This window comes from Protopterus annectens, chromosome 3.part0, assembly GCF_019279795.1.
Source record: "Protopterus annectens isolate FY-2018-M chromosome 3.part0, PAN1.0, whole genome shotgun sequence".
Lineage (NCBI taxonomy): Eukaryota > Metazoa > Chordata > Ceratodontiformes > Protopteridae > Protopterus > Protopterus annectens.
The window spans coordinates 715,863,502-715,877,278 of NC_056731.1; the positions used below are offsets into that span (position 1 = coordinate 715,863,502).

Below are 13,777 nucleotides of genomic sequence, written 5' to 3' on the forward strand. Positions count from 1 at the left end.
GTCTCCTGCCTAGCAGTTTTACCATTTAGTTAACATCACTGACCTTTCTAACCAATTTGAAGGGTCCCTCCCAAGCTGCCTGCAGCTTGTTGTGTCTGACAGGAATAAGAATGATAATATGCTGCCCCAAAGCATATTCTCTAGCTCGAGCAATCCTGTCATACCAGACCTTTATCTGCTGTTGGGCTTCCACCAGTTTCTCCTGGGCCAAGCCCATGAGGTCGCTGAGCCTTGTCCTGAGGTTTAGGACATATGGTACAACAGACTCCTTATGGGATTCACACTCACCCTCCCACTCATCATGAATCAAATCCAGAGATGTCCTCAACCTATGCCCATACAGCAACTCAAAGGGTGAAAAACCTGTGAATTTCTGCTGCACCTCTCTGTAAGCAAACAACAGACGGGACAAAAATTTATCCCAATTCCTCTTAATCTGGTCTGCAAATGCCCATAGCATGGTCTTTAGTGTACAGTTTACCTCTCCACAAGACTATTTGTCTGGGGATGGTATGGTGTGGTCTTTAGGTGCTTTACCCCACAGTGCCTCCACAGACAAGTCAGCAGGTCTGATGTGAAACTGGCACCTCTGTCAGTCAGTATTTCTTTTTGGAAACCTAACCTGCTGAAAATCTCTAACAAAGCATTTGCCACCTTTTCTGCTTAAATGGAGGACACAGCCACCACCTCAGGGTATCTGGTAGCATAATCTACTACCACTAGGATATACTTCTTTTCTGTGGAACTTGGGGTATTCAGATGTCTCACAATATCCATAGCTACCCTCTGAAATGGCTCCTCAATCACAGGCAAAGGCATGAAAGGAGCTTTGACCTTGTCTCCTGCCTTGCCTACATTTTAGCACTGCTCACAGGTCCTGCAGTACCTTGTTACATCACGGGAAATCCCAGGCCAATAAATGTTCTGCATAATACATCTCTTGGTACACTTTATGACCATATGACCTGCAAAGGGAATGTCACGGGCTATGGCTAGAAGTCCCAGTCATTAGGCTCTGGGCACTGCCAGTTGCTGTATTACCTCACCCTCTAGCCCTCCTTCAGGGGTCCACCCTCTATACAGTAACCCTTTGTCCCAGTATACAGATTCCCCTTTTCCTTGAGAATCATGTGTCTCCCTGGCTACCTTCCTCAAGCCTTGTAATGTAGTGTCTGACAGCTGAGACTGTCTCAACTCTCTCTTTGTAACCCTTCCCAGCTCTCCTTCCACAGGAAGTCTGGTATCCTCTGACAGCGGTGCCTCACTGTCAGCCTGGGTACTACTACTCACTTCTGCCCTTGCAGTCACTCTGTCCAAGGGAACATCAGTACCCACTAGCAGCTGTGGCTCACCTTCAGTCTCACTGCTATAGGGTAGCTCCCTCCCTGAAGTAGCCACTTCACCAGTCCTTACTTCAAGTGTGTGGTCTGTCTGGGTCCTCCCCAGGCTACTGAACCCACATGCCTGTTTCCAAGCCTGACTGTGTATAACTGCAGGCACACAAGGTACTGGAAACATTCCCTATCAGGACATCTGCAGGGATATCCTCAAACACACCTACTTTCTTGCTTCCTTTTCCACCCTACCAGCCAAGGTGAAGCCAAGCAAAAGGTGTTTGGAATGGGGTCCCTCCTAAAGCTCTGACGGCTCGAGCACGCCATGCTGCTTTTTAAACATTGCAGGCTTCACAATGGTTAGGTCAGAGGCCATGTCTCTCTTAGTAGTGGCCTGTTTCCCATCTACTACGATAAGATATAACCTCTTGTGGTAGTTTGGTACACTTGCTGTCTTCAGACAACTTACCACTGGCATTGTTATTCCCACTTGCTGGCTCCCCCACCTTTTGTTCCCCACCATGCCTCTGTGGACATCTATATACTACATGGTCCCACTAGCTACATTTAAAACATTTAACCCTTGATCCTGGTCATGTACCTAAACTAGTGTCTTCCCGTTACTGATGGACTTGGTTGGGGAGGTTTAGGCTGCCCACCATGGGTTCCCTTAGACCCATGTGCAGCACTGAGTGTCCCCTTCCTGTGCTGTGATACCTGGCTTGCTAGGTATAGGTCTCCTTTTTTTCTCCAAATCAACTTCGGTGTTGCATTTTCTATCTGCCAACCAGATTCTCATGTCCTCAGACAAAGTGCTAAGGGCTTGTTCCTTCACCAAAAGGTCTGCCAGCTTTTCAAGAGTGGTGGCTGGACACCCACTCACCCACATATGATAATAAATACTTAACTCAGCAATATAATCACACAGATTCATCTGCTTTGTGTCTATGCTCACAAACCTTTTTTCTATAAACTTCAGGTGTTAACTTAATGCACTCTAATAAACATTTTTAACTGCATTATAATTAAGCAATCAGTATCAGACAATTTAAAAACAGCAGTTACAGCTTTACCATGGGGTAAGGGGGCCAGGAACCGTACCCAGAGCCCTTGCTTGATATTACACTGTTTACATACCCTTTCAAACATATGAATAAAACTATTAAATTATCACCCTCTACAAATTGTGGAAGAAATTTACTGACCTTTATTGATTCTGGGGTTCGGTTACTCTCTTCCCCGTTACCTCCATGACTCTGGCAAAGAGTAATCATTTCCTTTTCATGTTGTTTCTGCCTCTAATTTTCTTCGGCTTCCATACATCTCTGTCTCTCTGCTGATTCTAATTCCATTTGTTTCTCCTGCCGTAGTCTCTCTGCTGATTCCAGTTTCAATCATTTGGCCTCCAGTTCAAGTCTCTTTAACTCGAGATGGATTTTTAAGTCCTCTGTGGCAAAGTTGAACTGTCCATTTTTTGATAGCTGTACATCCCCAAGGCCAGTCTGGTTGTCCTCCTGGTTGCTGGTCTGTGATGCAGCTGTGGTTATGGCTGCAATCATTTCTGCTTTAGTCAGGTTGGCATGCACCAGTCCTTTGGCTTGGCACATCTCAGCCAATGGCTCCTTGCCAGCTTGCCATAATCCTCTGCTGACATCCTTGCCTGCTCTCCCTGACTAAGCTAACAAAAAATAAATAAAACTATTGTGATATGAAACTCAATATCTACCATGTGGGAGGATAACAGGTACACACACAGAATTTCCAGATGCAGCTCTCTGTATCAATTTCAATTTCACTTAAGAGCACACAGAGACCACAGTCAGTCTGGGGCTGGTTTCTCTCTCTTCTTCCAGATCCCAAATAAGACTCCACACTGATACAGCTAAAGAGGTGAGATCTCAGCTGAGTAACCAGTCCAAGACCTCTACCACCCTCTCTGTCCAACTACTGCCCAAGTAGCTGACACACACACACTCTTTGAGGTTTGATTTACACACACACACACACACACACACACACACACACACACACACACACACACACACACACACACACACACACACACACCTGGGAAAGGCTGGCACAGGTTTACTAGCCATGCCTCCTTCTGTCCAGACTATAGGGTAGTATTCACTGCCACCACTCACACCTGCCAGCTACCTTAAGGCTCTTCCAAGGGTACACAATATACTGAGTGATATTAATACACATGGTAGTTTGACCAAGAACAGGGCTATTAGGAGTGGCCCACACATTGTCACCAAATAAATATGAAAGTACTCTCAAAACTTAAATATTTCTATACAGATCAACCACAATGAAAAGTTTAAATATATTTAATAATAAATAAAAGAACAACACAGTACTAAATATATATTCACAGTTCACTCCAAAGACAATACAGAAAGCTTCATATTATAGACCATGTGTCTCTAGCTGCATTGAAACCTGTCATATAACCTCTTTTATGGCTTAGCCTATAAAGTAATTTAATTTCAGATATTTTTCTAAAGTTTGCTGGACTGAGGTTAACCTTCCAGTTTCCTCTGTTAAGCATATACATTTAAACAGTTACAATAGTGCAGCTACATTTCTGTTCTTTTCCAGTAGGGCACACTGTGGTTACATTTCAAACATAACACTTTACAAATACTTTTTCAACACACACGTCTGTACAAGCAGTTTGATATATATATATATATATATATATATATATATATATATATATACATGACATACAGTTCTAACACATTTGTAACACAAGAATCTTGCATAAATCCTGATACTCATCAATGACATAAAATTATTTACAAAATTCCAACCAGCTGTGCTGGCAGTATCTCCTGTTGTCACAGTAAGTACTTAAATCAGCAGTATAATCATGTATACTTTCATCAGCCTTGCATCTATGTTCACAAAACTTTTTTCTATAAGCTTCAGGTGTTAGTTTAAAACAATCAAGAAGACAGTTTTTAAGTTTAACATAGTTCAAACAATCTACTTCAGACAATTTTTGCATGGCCTGAACAGATTTACCACAGAGTAAGGGAATCAGGAGCCGAATACAGAGCTCATGGTCTACATCATACTGTCTACATACCCTCTCAAATACACGGATAAAACTAACAAAGTCATCCCAATCCCTGTACTGAGGAAAAGGTTTACTGACCTTTACAGCTTCTGGGGTCCAGTTATTCCCTTCCCCATTATCTGCATGGCCCTTTTGAAGGGTAAGAAGCTCCACTTCATACTGGCACTGTATCTCATTTTCCTTGGCTTCTAAACATCTCAATCTCTTTGCTGATTCCAGTTCATATTGACACTGCTTCTCTTCAGTCTCTAGTCATTTGACACTGCTTCTCCTCAGCCTTCAGTTCATACTTGGCATTGCTTCTCCCTTTCTTCAACATCCAGCTCATACTGATGCTGCTTCTCCTCGACCTCCAGATGTTGCATTCTCTCCTCGGCCTCCAGTCATTTGGTTCCAGGAGCAGTCTCTCTAATTCCAGATGGATTTTCAGGACCTCTGAAGAAAAGGTGGACTATCCTGTCTCAGCAAGCTGCACATCCCCAATACCCAACTGGATATCCTCCGAATGGATGGTATGAGCTGAAGCTGCAACTAAGGCTGAAATCATTGCTTCTTTAGTCAGGTTGGCATGCACCAGTCCTTTGGCTTCACACTCTTTGGCTTACAGGTTCTTTGTCAGCTTACTATAGTCTTCTGCTGACATATTTGCCTGCTGTCCCTGACTAACTTATTAAAAATAAATAAAACTGTTGTGGACTGAGATTCTGTATGTTTACTTTGTGGCTGTTGAGAGTGCACACCTTAAACACAACTATCCACAGCTACTGAAGTTCAATTAAAAATCCCACATGGCTGCCACGAAATAATGTGATGTCCAGATAATATCGCACTGGACTGCCAGCAATAATGTGAGGTCCCTTATTATCCTGGGTCAGCAACTAAGGAGCTTTAATCCTCACTACTGACCCCAATAGGAGACTGTCACTTACACAGGAGTAATATTTCACAATTTTCCCCTAAGAGCACAACAGGAACACATTCTATAACCTGGGGCTGGACTGTATGCTAGTGTTCATCCTTAATGTTACTCCTTATTACACACTTCAGAGCAATGTGTCCCAGGTTAAGACCTCTGATACATTCACACTTAAATAAAATCTCATACATCCAAACACTTCTGGGAAAGCCAGATTTCCAGCTGTGTCCCTTCCCCAAAATAATATGGTACATGTTGCCATCAATCAGACAGCCTACATTCCCTTTTAAATGGTGTCCAATTATGAAAATTAGATATTAAAACAAATGATAGCAAATGACCTAAAGCAGCCAGGCTTTTGGAGTGGCCTGGGAAGTTATCAAAGGAGATATAAGCACTCTCAAATCACTAAAGAAAACACTGATTAACCAGCCACAATGTAAGTTAACAAAAATATTTAATAATGAGCAAAATGATTAAAATATATAAAACGGTAATTTCCAATACAGAAACAGAACTCAATCACTGACCAAATGAAATCAGTACTGAAGTGCAGAAATTCAACATTTAGAAAAACTCTGATTAGTTATAACTGACAACAGAACGCTGCCCCTGATCTAAACTAAATTAGTACAACAGAGTAAAGGTAGGCTTCCAGTTCTTGGTGAGTCCTTTTGGTTATACACTGCACAGTACAACTGACAACTGCAACTGGCAACTAGAACTGGCTGTTAACTGACAACAACTGACTTCAACTGTCTTCAGCAGGCTCTTTTATACACTAGCTTATCTGCCACAACTGTTCCAATTCTAATTTTCATTTCACATTTTGAAAATCAAAAACAGCTGTTTTTTAATGTTCCTTCCTGTCTTTTAGCCTTTGACAGTAACACACAGCAACTGTCAACATTCTGATAGCATCAACTGCAGACCAGCCGATTCTGAAACAGTCTGCCTTTAGAATCTTTTTCACAAATATGCACAGTTAGAAATGTAAAGGAACAATGTTAATCATGCTGGCATATATTACACAGGATAATCTGAAATTAGGTACAAAAACTCAGCCAGATATGTTAGCACAGATGGCAGTGTCTAATTTCTTCACAAAGGCTATAGCTATAAACTATGTACTCACACATAAATTGGTCCAGCAATACCCATAGTTATGGAGGAATGATAAAATTAAGTATTTAGGAGTATGGATTAAAAAGGATTTGGTTCTGGCAGCTAAGGATATGTGGGATGAGACTAAGCAAAAAAGAATACAAAAACTGAGAAACTGGAAGCTACTGCCTATGGATATAGATAGGAAGATACAAGCAGTAAAAAACGTTTTTAGTCCCTTTAGTTTTATACACAGGTCAGGCATATTTTTTATCAACGAGAGGAGAAGACGTGGACAGTAATTAATAAGGAGTTGAATGATTTTCTTTGGGAGGGGAAGAGGGAAAGAGTCAAGTGGGGGTCTATATTACCATGTTGACAGGGCTGTTCCTCGAACTCCTGTATGCTGACACATGTACACCAAAATACCTAAATGTTCAATGGCCACAAAAGCGATTTTTAAATCCCTGGCCCATTGTCAGGAATTTGCCGTTTCCTCCACTGTAGTTTGATCTCGGAGTTGGTATATTTAAGTAGGGGGTGGGGGGGCAAAGCCCCCCACTTCATTGTGTCTGTCAGTTTGTTTAGTTTTCTGTTGGCCCAGCGATTTTTTTTCCCCTTGGAAAAAATTGCTTTTGTGGCCATTTGACATTTAGGTATTTCGGTGTACATGTGTCAACATAAGGGCTTTCGATGAACAGCCCCATCAACATAGTAATATAGACCCCAAGTGGGATAAGGTGATGCTCCCAACAGAACAAGGAAGTTTAGGATTACCTGATTTGGAGGGATATTTCAGAGCTACCTCTTTAAGGCTCTCATATATAACACAAGCAGAAAGGCACAACTCAACGTGGAAAGGGGTGATGATGAAGCAGGGGTGTAATTCAAGAAATAAGGAAAGAATGGAATTTTGGAATCAGATAAGGAGAATAACAGTCACACACAATGGAGAGATGAAAAGTCAGCAAGCAAAGGAGAGGAGTAGTGCTGAAACTGAATTCATCCTCAAGTCTTGGTGAGTACTTTTGCGAGGTAGACCCTGTTTTCACAAAATCTAACCAAGGTGACACCGATATATAGACTGTATTTATATAGCATATATCATGGACAGAAGTAGGTCAAAAATTAAAGAGATAGCTGGGTGCACAAGACCCAGGATAAAAAAGTGCCCAATCCTGGTAAGCCCATTGGTGCCAGGACTGATAAAATGACAGTGTAGCCCCCCTGTTGTAGAAAGAAGTAGCAGGTCACAAAAATTACAAAAACTGGTAGGCCAAAGAAGAGCCATAAAGACAACAGAGTGGACTATTGAGGATAAGAAAGAAATTATGTATGGTTACTAATTATGCAAAAAGCTCAGAATTTCCAGACACAAGATATACAAAATGATTAAGAGAGGAATTAGAGGAAAGAAAAATACTTCTGCAAGAAAAACTGTCAGAAGCTTCAAATGAAAATTTGTTTCATTAATACAACAGAATTGTGAAAAACAGTATATAGATCAAGAAACTTTGATCTGTTTGGAAAAAGAAGCATCTGAGGAAATGCGAAAATATAAACAACAAAACCTAGAGATATTTGAACAATACAAAAAAGAAATATGAACATGGGGAAAGAGAGATCTGATATGGTGCAATATTTATACAAAGGAGAAAGCCAAATTAATCAATATAAAGAAGGCAGCCCCAAAGATATTCGAAGAGAAATACAGGCAAAGGCATCCGGATATGGAAAATTTTACAATAAAAAAATATCACAAAGATGGAATGTAAAAAAGAAGATTAGTAAAGTAGAATTTAGAAAAATAGAAGTTGAAGTTATGGAGTGCCTGCGAAGTGAAGGATTTGGTGTAGAAGATCTAATACAGGTTACATCACAGCATGATGGAGTCAGTCCCCAGAGTAAGGAGAAACAAGAAGATCAGGAAACATCTGAAGAGGAAATATGGACATGGGAAAGAAAAATAAATTTAATAAGGTGAAATAATTATGCAAAGGAGAAAGCAAAACTAACCAATACAAAAAGAGCAGCACCAAAGATATTTGAAGAGAAATACAGGCAAAGGAATCCGGACATGGAAAACTTTACAATACAAAAAATAAGAAGACAAAGAGGAAAAGTAGAAAATGAGATTAGTAATGGAGAAGTTAAAGAGACAGAAACTGAGGTTATGGAGTACCTGCAAAGTGAAAAATTCAGTGTAGAAAATCGAATGCAGAAAGCACCACAACAGGATAGAGCAATGGATATCCAAATTAAAGGGAAGCCAGTGGAACAGAAAGCAATTGTTTAGGTGCCATATCAAGATATTTTGGAGCTTTCCACAGGAAATCAGTAAAAACATTCACTTGGAGCTAGAAGCAAGGAAAGGAACAGGGAACTGTGGTAACTGAAGCAGTCAATGTTGAGGAGTGATAGGCCAATGAATTCCCATATGATAGAGCAACAGATGGCACAGGATAAAACTGAACAGAAGGTGCCATGGGAAGATGCTATAGAACTTTCTATAGAATCCCCACAGGAAATGGAAAACAAGGGATCTGCCCTCAGTTTGGAAGAAAATGAGCTAAGAGAAAAGTTACTTGATTTAATAGACATCGATAGATATATTAAAATCAATGACAGAAATAGACTGGAGGTCAATAAAACCCAAAGAGTCAGAACTCTGATAAAACAAATGAATGCAGTCATTAGAACTGTTCATAGAGATCCATGTGATATAACAGAAGTAAACAGGATATATTACTGTGCTGCTAAACTGATAAAAGTTCTACCACAAGAGCACAGGGTAGTGAGGGAAAGGAAGGGGAGAAATCAAATACCATCATGGAAGTATCGAATAGAGAAAACTATAAAGCAATTAAGACAAGCACTGTCACTCTTAGAAGACTATAGAAGAGGGACTAGATCAACAAAAATACTAAGAAAGACAGATGCAATTAAAGCAATGCACAGTATTAGAACAGACCAGGATCTATCATGCACTATCACAAATAACAAACTTAAATATTTCAGCACAAGCGGAAAAACTTAGAAGATACACAGATAAATATAAAGGAAAAGTACAAAAGAAGCAATTTATTGATGACCCAAAAACGTTTTATAGAGAATTGGGAAATAAAAGTAAAAGGAATTGAAAGACCACCAAAAAAAAGTGGAAGTAGATACATTTTGAAGAAGTATCTATGAAGATCTCGTGGAACATAAAGTTGCTAAATGGATAGAAGAAGTAAAATAAATAATAAGAATTTTAAAAGTGCAGGTAATGAAATGGGATGAAGTAACAGCCAGAGAGATTGAGACAAAGTTAAGAAAAGCCTCTAATTGGAAAACCCCAGGCCCAGATGCAGTACCTAACTTTTGGTTAAAAGTATTAACATCTTTGCACAAGGATTTAGCCATGGACTGTTTATACCCAATTGTCAGGACTGCAGCAAGGGAAGACGAAGAACATCTTGCAAGCTACCCATAAAATTATAGACTAATAACTTGCCTTCTGACGACATAAAAACTATACATGGGAATTGATGCCGACAGAGTTTATAGTCACTTAGAAGAAAAGTCAATTATGGCAGTAGAACAAAAGGGCAATAAAAGAAAGTCATATGGAACAAAGGATCATTTGTTGTTAAATAAAGTCATACTGCAGAACTGTAAAAAGGGGAAGAATTTAAGTATGGCATGGATTGACTATAAAAAAGCATTTGATAGTATCCCACATTCATGGATAAAAGAGTGCTTAAAAATGTATAAGACACACCCTACACTGATCGACTACATTACAGTGACCATGAAACAGTGGCAGACCACTTTGCAATTAAGCCATGATAAAGGACATATTATTATCCCAGGGATAAAAATTAAAAGGGGGAGGGGGTTATTCCAGGGTGACTTTATCACTATTGCTATTCTGCCTTGCCGTTTACTTAACTCAGGCCATGGCTACAATTTGTTTCCTAAAAACAACAATGTGTAAAGACTTCTCATCTTCTCATTGTCGATGATTTAAAACTGTATAGCTCATCAGATGAGGAACTGAAAGCACAGCTGCAGGTCGTCAAAACTTTTTCAGATGATATAAGAATGTCATTTGGTCTTGATAAGTGTGCAAAAGCAACCTTTAAAGCAGGAAAACTGCCGCACCATGAAAATATCCGTTTGGGACAAGAATCTGATGTAAAAGAACTTCAGCAAGAGGGAGTGTATAAATGTTTGGGAATTGATGAAGGATCAACAATAAAACATGAACAATAGCAAATAAAACTTAGTAAGAAATACTTTAGAAGACTTAAATTAATCCTGCAAACAGGGTTGACATCTAGGGACAAAATCCAAGCTATAAACTAATTTGCTCTTACTGTCCTAACTTACAGATTTGGAGTGACTGACTGGGCCCAAAATGTGTTGGACAGATTACATAGGAAACCAAGAAGGATGCTTCATGCTCACCAAATGATTTATAAAAATTAGTGTATACCAAGATTATATATTCCCTGTTCCGAAGAAGGGATGGGTTGGGTCTCCTTGAAAGTGATTACATTTATAGATCTGCAATCGTGGGACTCCACACATATCTCCTGACCCCAGAAGACCCAAATGTAGTGAAAGTTTTGAAACATGAGGAGAATAAATCTAAGATGACTTCTCTGCTTAATTTAGCAGAAGCATATCGGCATCAAGCAGGAATGGAAATCAAACCCGAAGTAGATAAAAATCAGTCAGCAACAGAATGTGCTAAAAAACAAAAGAATGAATATAAGGTGAAGGACCAGATGCGAAGGCAAGAGATGTGGAAAAATCATAAATATAGTTGCAAGTATAGAAAATTTCTGTAAGAACCTCATGTTGATCAGGAACAAACACAGGAATGCTTAAGGAGAGGCAAATTCAAACCAAGAGAAGAAAGGTTAATACTGGCAATCCAAGATAGTGGGCTATGTACATGCTGGTTTACAAAGTCCATTGAACATGTGGGAGAAACACACAAATGTAGGTTTTATAAAATTGAACTGGAAACAGTCGCACACCTCATTGCTGGGTGTGACATATTAATGGCAGAAGGACTGTATACTGAAAGGGATAACAATGTGGCAAGACTGTTGCGCTGGGAGTGTACAAACATTATGTTACTAAAGTTGCTGAAAAACACTGGAAACATCAGCCACAAAGCATCATAGAAAATGATGAAGTTTATATCACATGGGATCACCTATTACCAACAGTTCAAAAGATAGATGCTAGAAAACTGGATATAGTGGTCCATGAAAAGTAGAGAAAAGTAGCATTGATCATTGAAATTGCTACACCTACTGACTACAGTAACTTGCACGAAGAGACACAAAGTCATAAAATATCAGGATCTGCAGGCAGAAACGAGAGCAATGTGGAAAAAAGATACCCAGACAGTTCCAATAGTAGTTGGAGCAACAGGACTTACAAAAAATAATTTACAATCATATTTAGATATGTTACCAATCCATGTAACCCCATACAAATTGCAGAAGGATTCATTACTGGGAACATTGCAAGTGCCATGAAGAGCACTTTTGGCTGACATCAAAGATTGAAACAATACTAATTTCATGAACGTTAATTGTATTTTGACTTAGGAATGGGGTCCATTCCCATCATAGTATTAGAAACCCAACAGATATGGAGAAATTACAAAAGATTGAAACAATATTATATTCATAAAGCAGCAGAAAGTATACTAAGATCTAAGCCAACACATGAATGGAGAAAGAAGATTCTGCCAATAGGGATAACTGCAATTAGGGGTACAGAGAACAGACAAGAGGGGGCTGGAATTTACTGGAGGAAGCTGGCAGAGGAACCAATGTATTGAGAACAAATAAATACAGAAGGAAAGGTAATAGAATGGGAACAGGCCAAGAAGACATTTGGCTTGCAGGCTAGTGACTGCCTTTCGTATCAGGGATTGATATCAGAATAGATACAAAAAAAAGGAGATAGGGGAATCCTAGATGAAGTACCTGCACTAGTTGAGCTTTAATTGAATCTAGAAGAGAAGCTGCTGTTAAAAAAGGATAATTAGTAGAATATATAAAATATTGCATGACAACTACAGGAATGAATCAGAAGAGAAAAGAAAGGGAAGAGAGATTAGATATGTCAGTCACAAAGAAACAATGGGAGGATATATCTATGGCTCCCAGATATGCAACAAAATCTGGAAGATTTAGGATATTTGCTCTGAAGTGTTTGCATACATACTTTTATACCCCAAGTAATCTTCAAATAATTTTTCCTCAGGTAAATGGCAAATGTTAGGGGTTTGATAGGGAAGAAAGCAGTAACTAGGAACATATGTTTTGGGAGTATAATGAGTTGGTATACTGCAAAGTACTCTGTCAGGAATACTGGGTGAGCTAATGAGTGCATCTAATGAAATACATTTTGGGGGGGGGGGGGCTGGGATACAGAATCTAAATCACCTAGACACAGTAAGGTTTTGTTAGTTTAATTCTGGTGGCTACCAAAAATGCAATTACTAGAAAATAGAGATCAAAATTTAAACCAACTATACTTGAAGTAGTGAATATTTTGACAGAAATAAAAGAACAGGAAGTGAGATATTTGGAAAAGGGTAGGAGTAAGTTACACAGATAAAATGGAAACTGTATGGAACAATACATGCAGAAAAATGTTTTGGAGGAGGAATGAGGTTTAAGAGAAGGTAGGAACTGAACAATTTGTGCAATGTTGCTTAGACTATACATGACATATATTGTTATACATCCTATAATGTTTATAAATGTGAACTTGTTAAAATGGTTTGAATACTTTCACATAAATGTAAGCTGCTATGCCACAAGTGATAATTCAATAAAGGTGTTTTAAAAAATTGGCTCAATGCAACGGACCTGAGAACGAGACATAATAGGCTGATGAAGAACATTTGTTAGCATTTCCGAGTGGTTTTGAAAGCAAAAGACAAGCAATTTCTGCAAGAATGCCTATTACCTTTGCAATATCAGAAAAGTAATGAATGAATAATGTACTCTACTGTCAATTTGAGCAAATACATGTTATTATCTGGTTCATTTTAAAACATGCCTGCCCTTTTTGCCTATTACTGTCCTGTCTCAGGTGTTGGGAAAATGAATGCATGATGTAGTCCATTGTGCATGACATGTTGTTTGTAAAACTTCTTCTTTGACCAGTACTAACCAAACTCTCCCTTGCAACTTAATGTAACTGTAGTATAAGCCACCATTTGGCATTGACAACTACTTGTTTAATGTACAGCACTGCTGCGTATGGGTCATGTTCAACAATGTATTATAAACAATGAGGTTTAATTTAAGC

The 13,777-nt window shown here is 39.1% G+C and overlaps 1 protein-coding gene across 1 annotated transcript in view; it reads right to left on the reverse strand.

The window, feature by feature from the left end:
* GGCT (gamma-glutamylcyclotransferase) overlaps positions 1–13,777 on the reverse strand; it is a 515,743-nt gene that overhangs the window by 34,910 nt on the left and 467,056 nt on the right. The window lies entirely within an intron of this gene.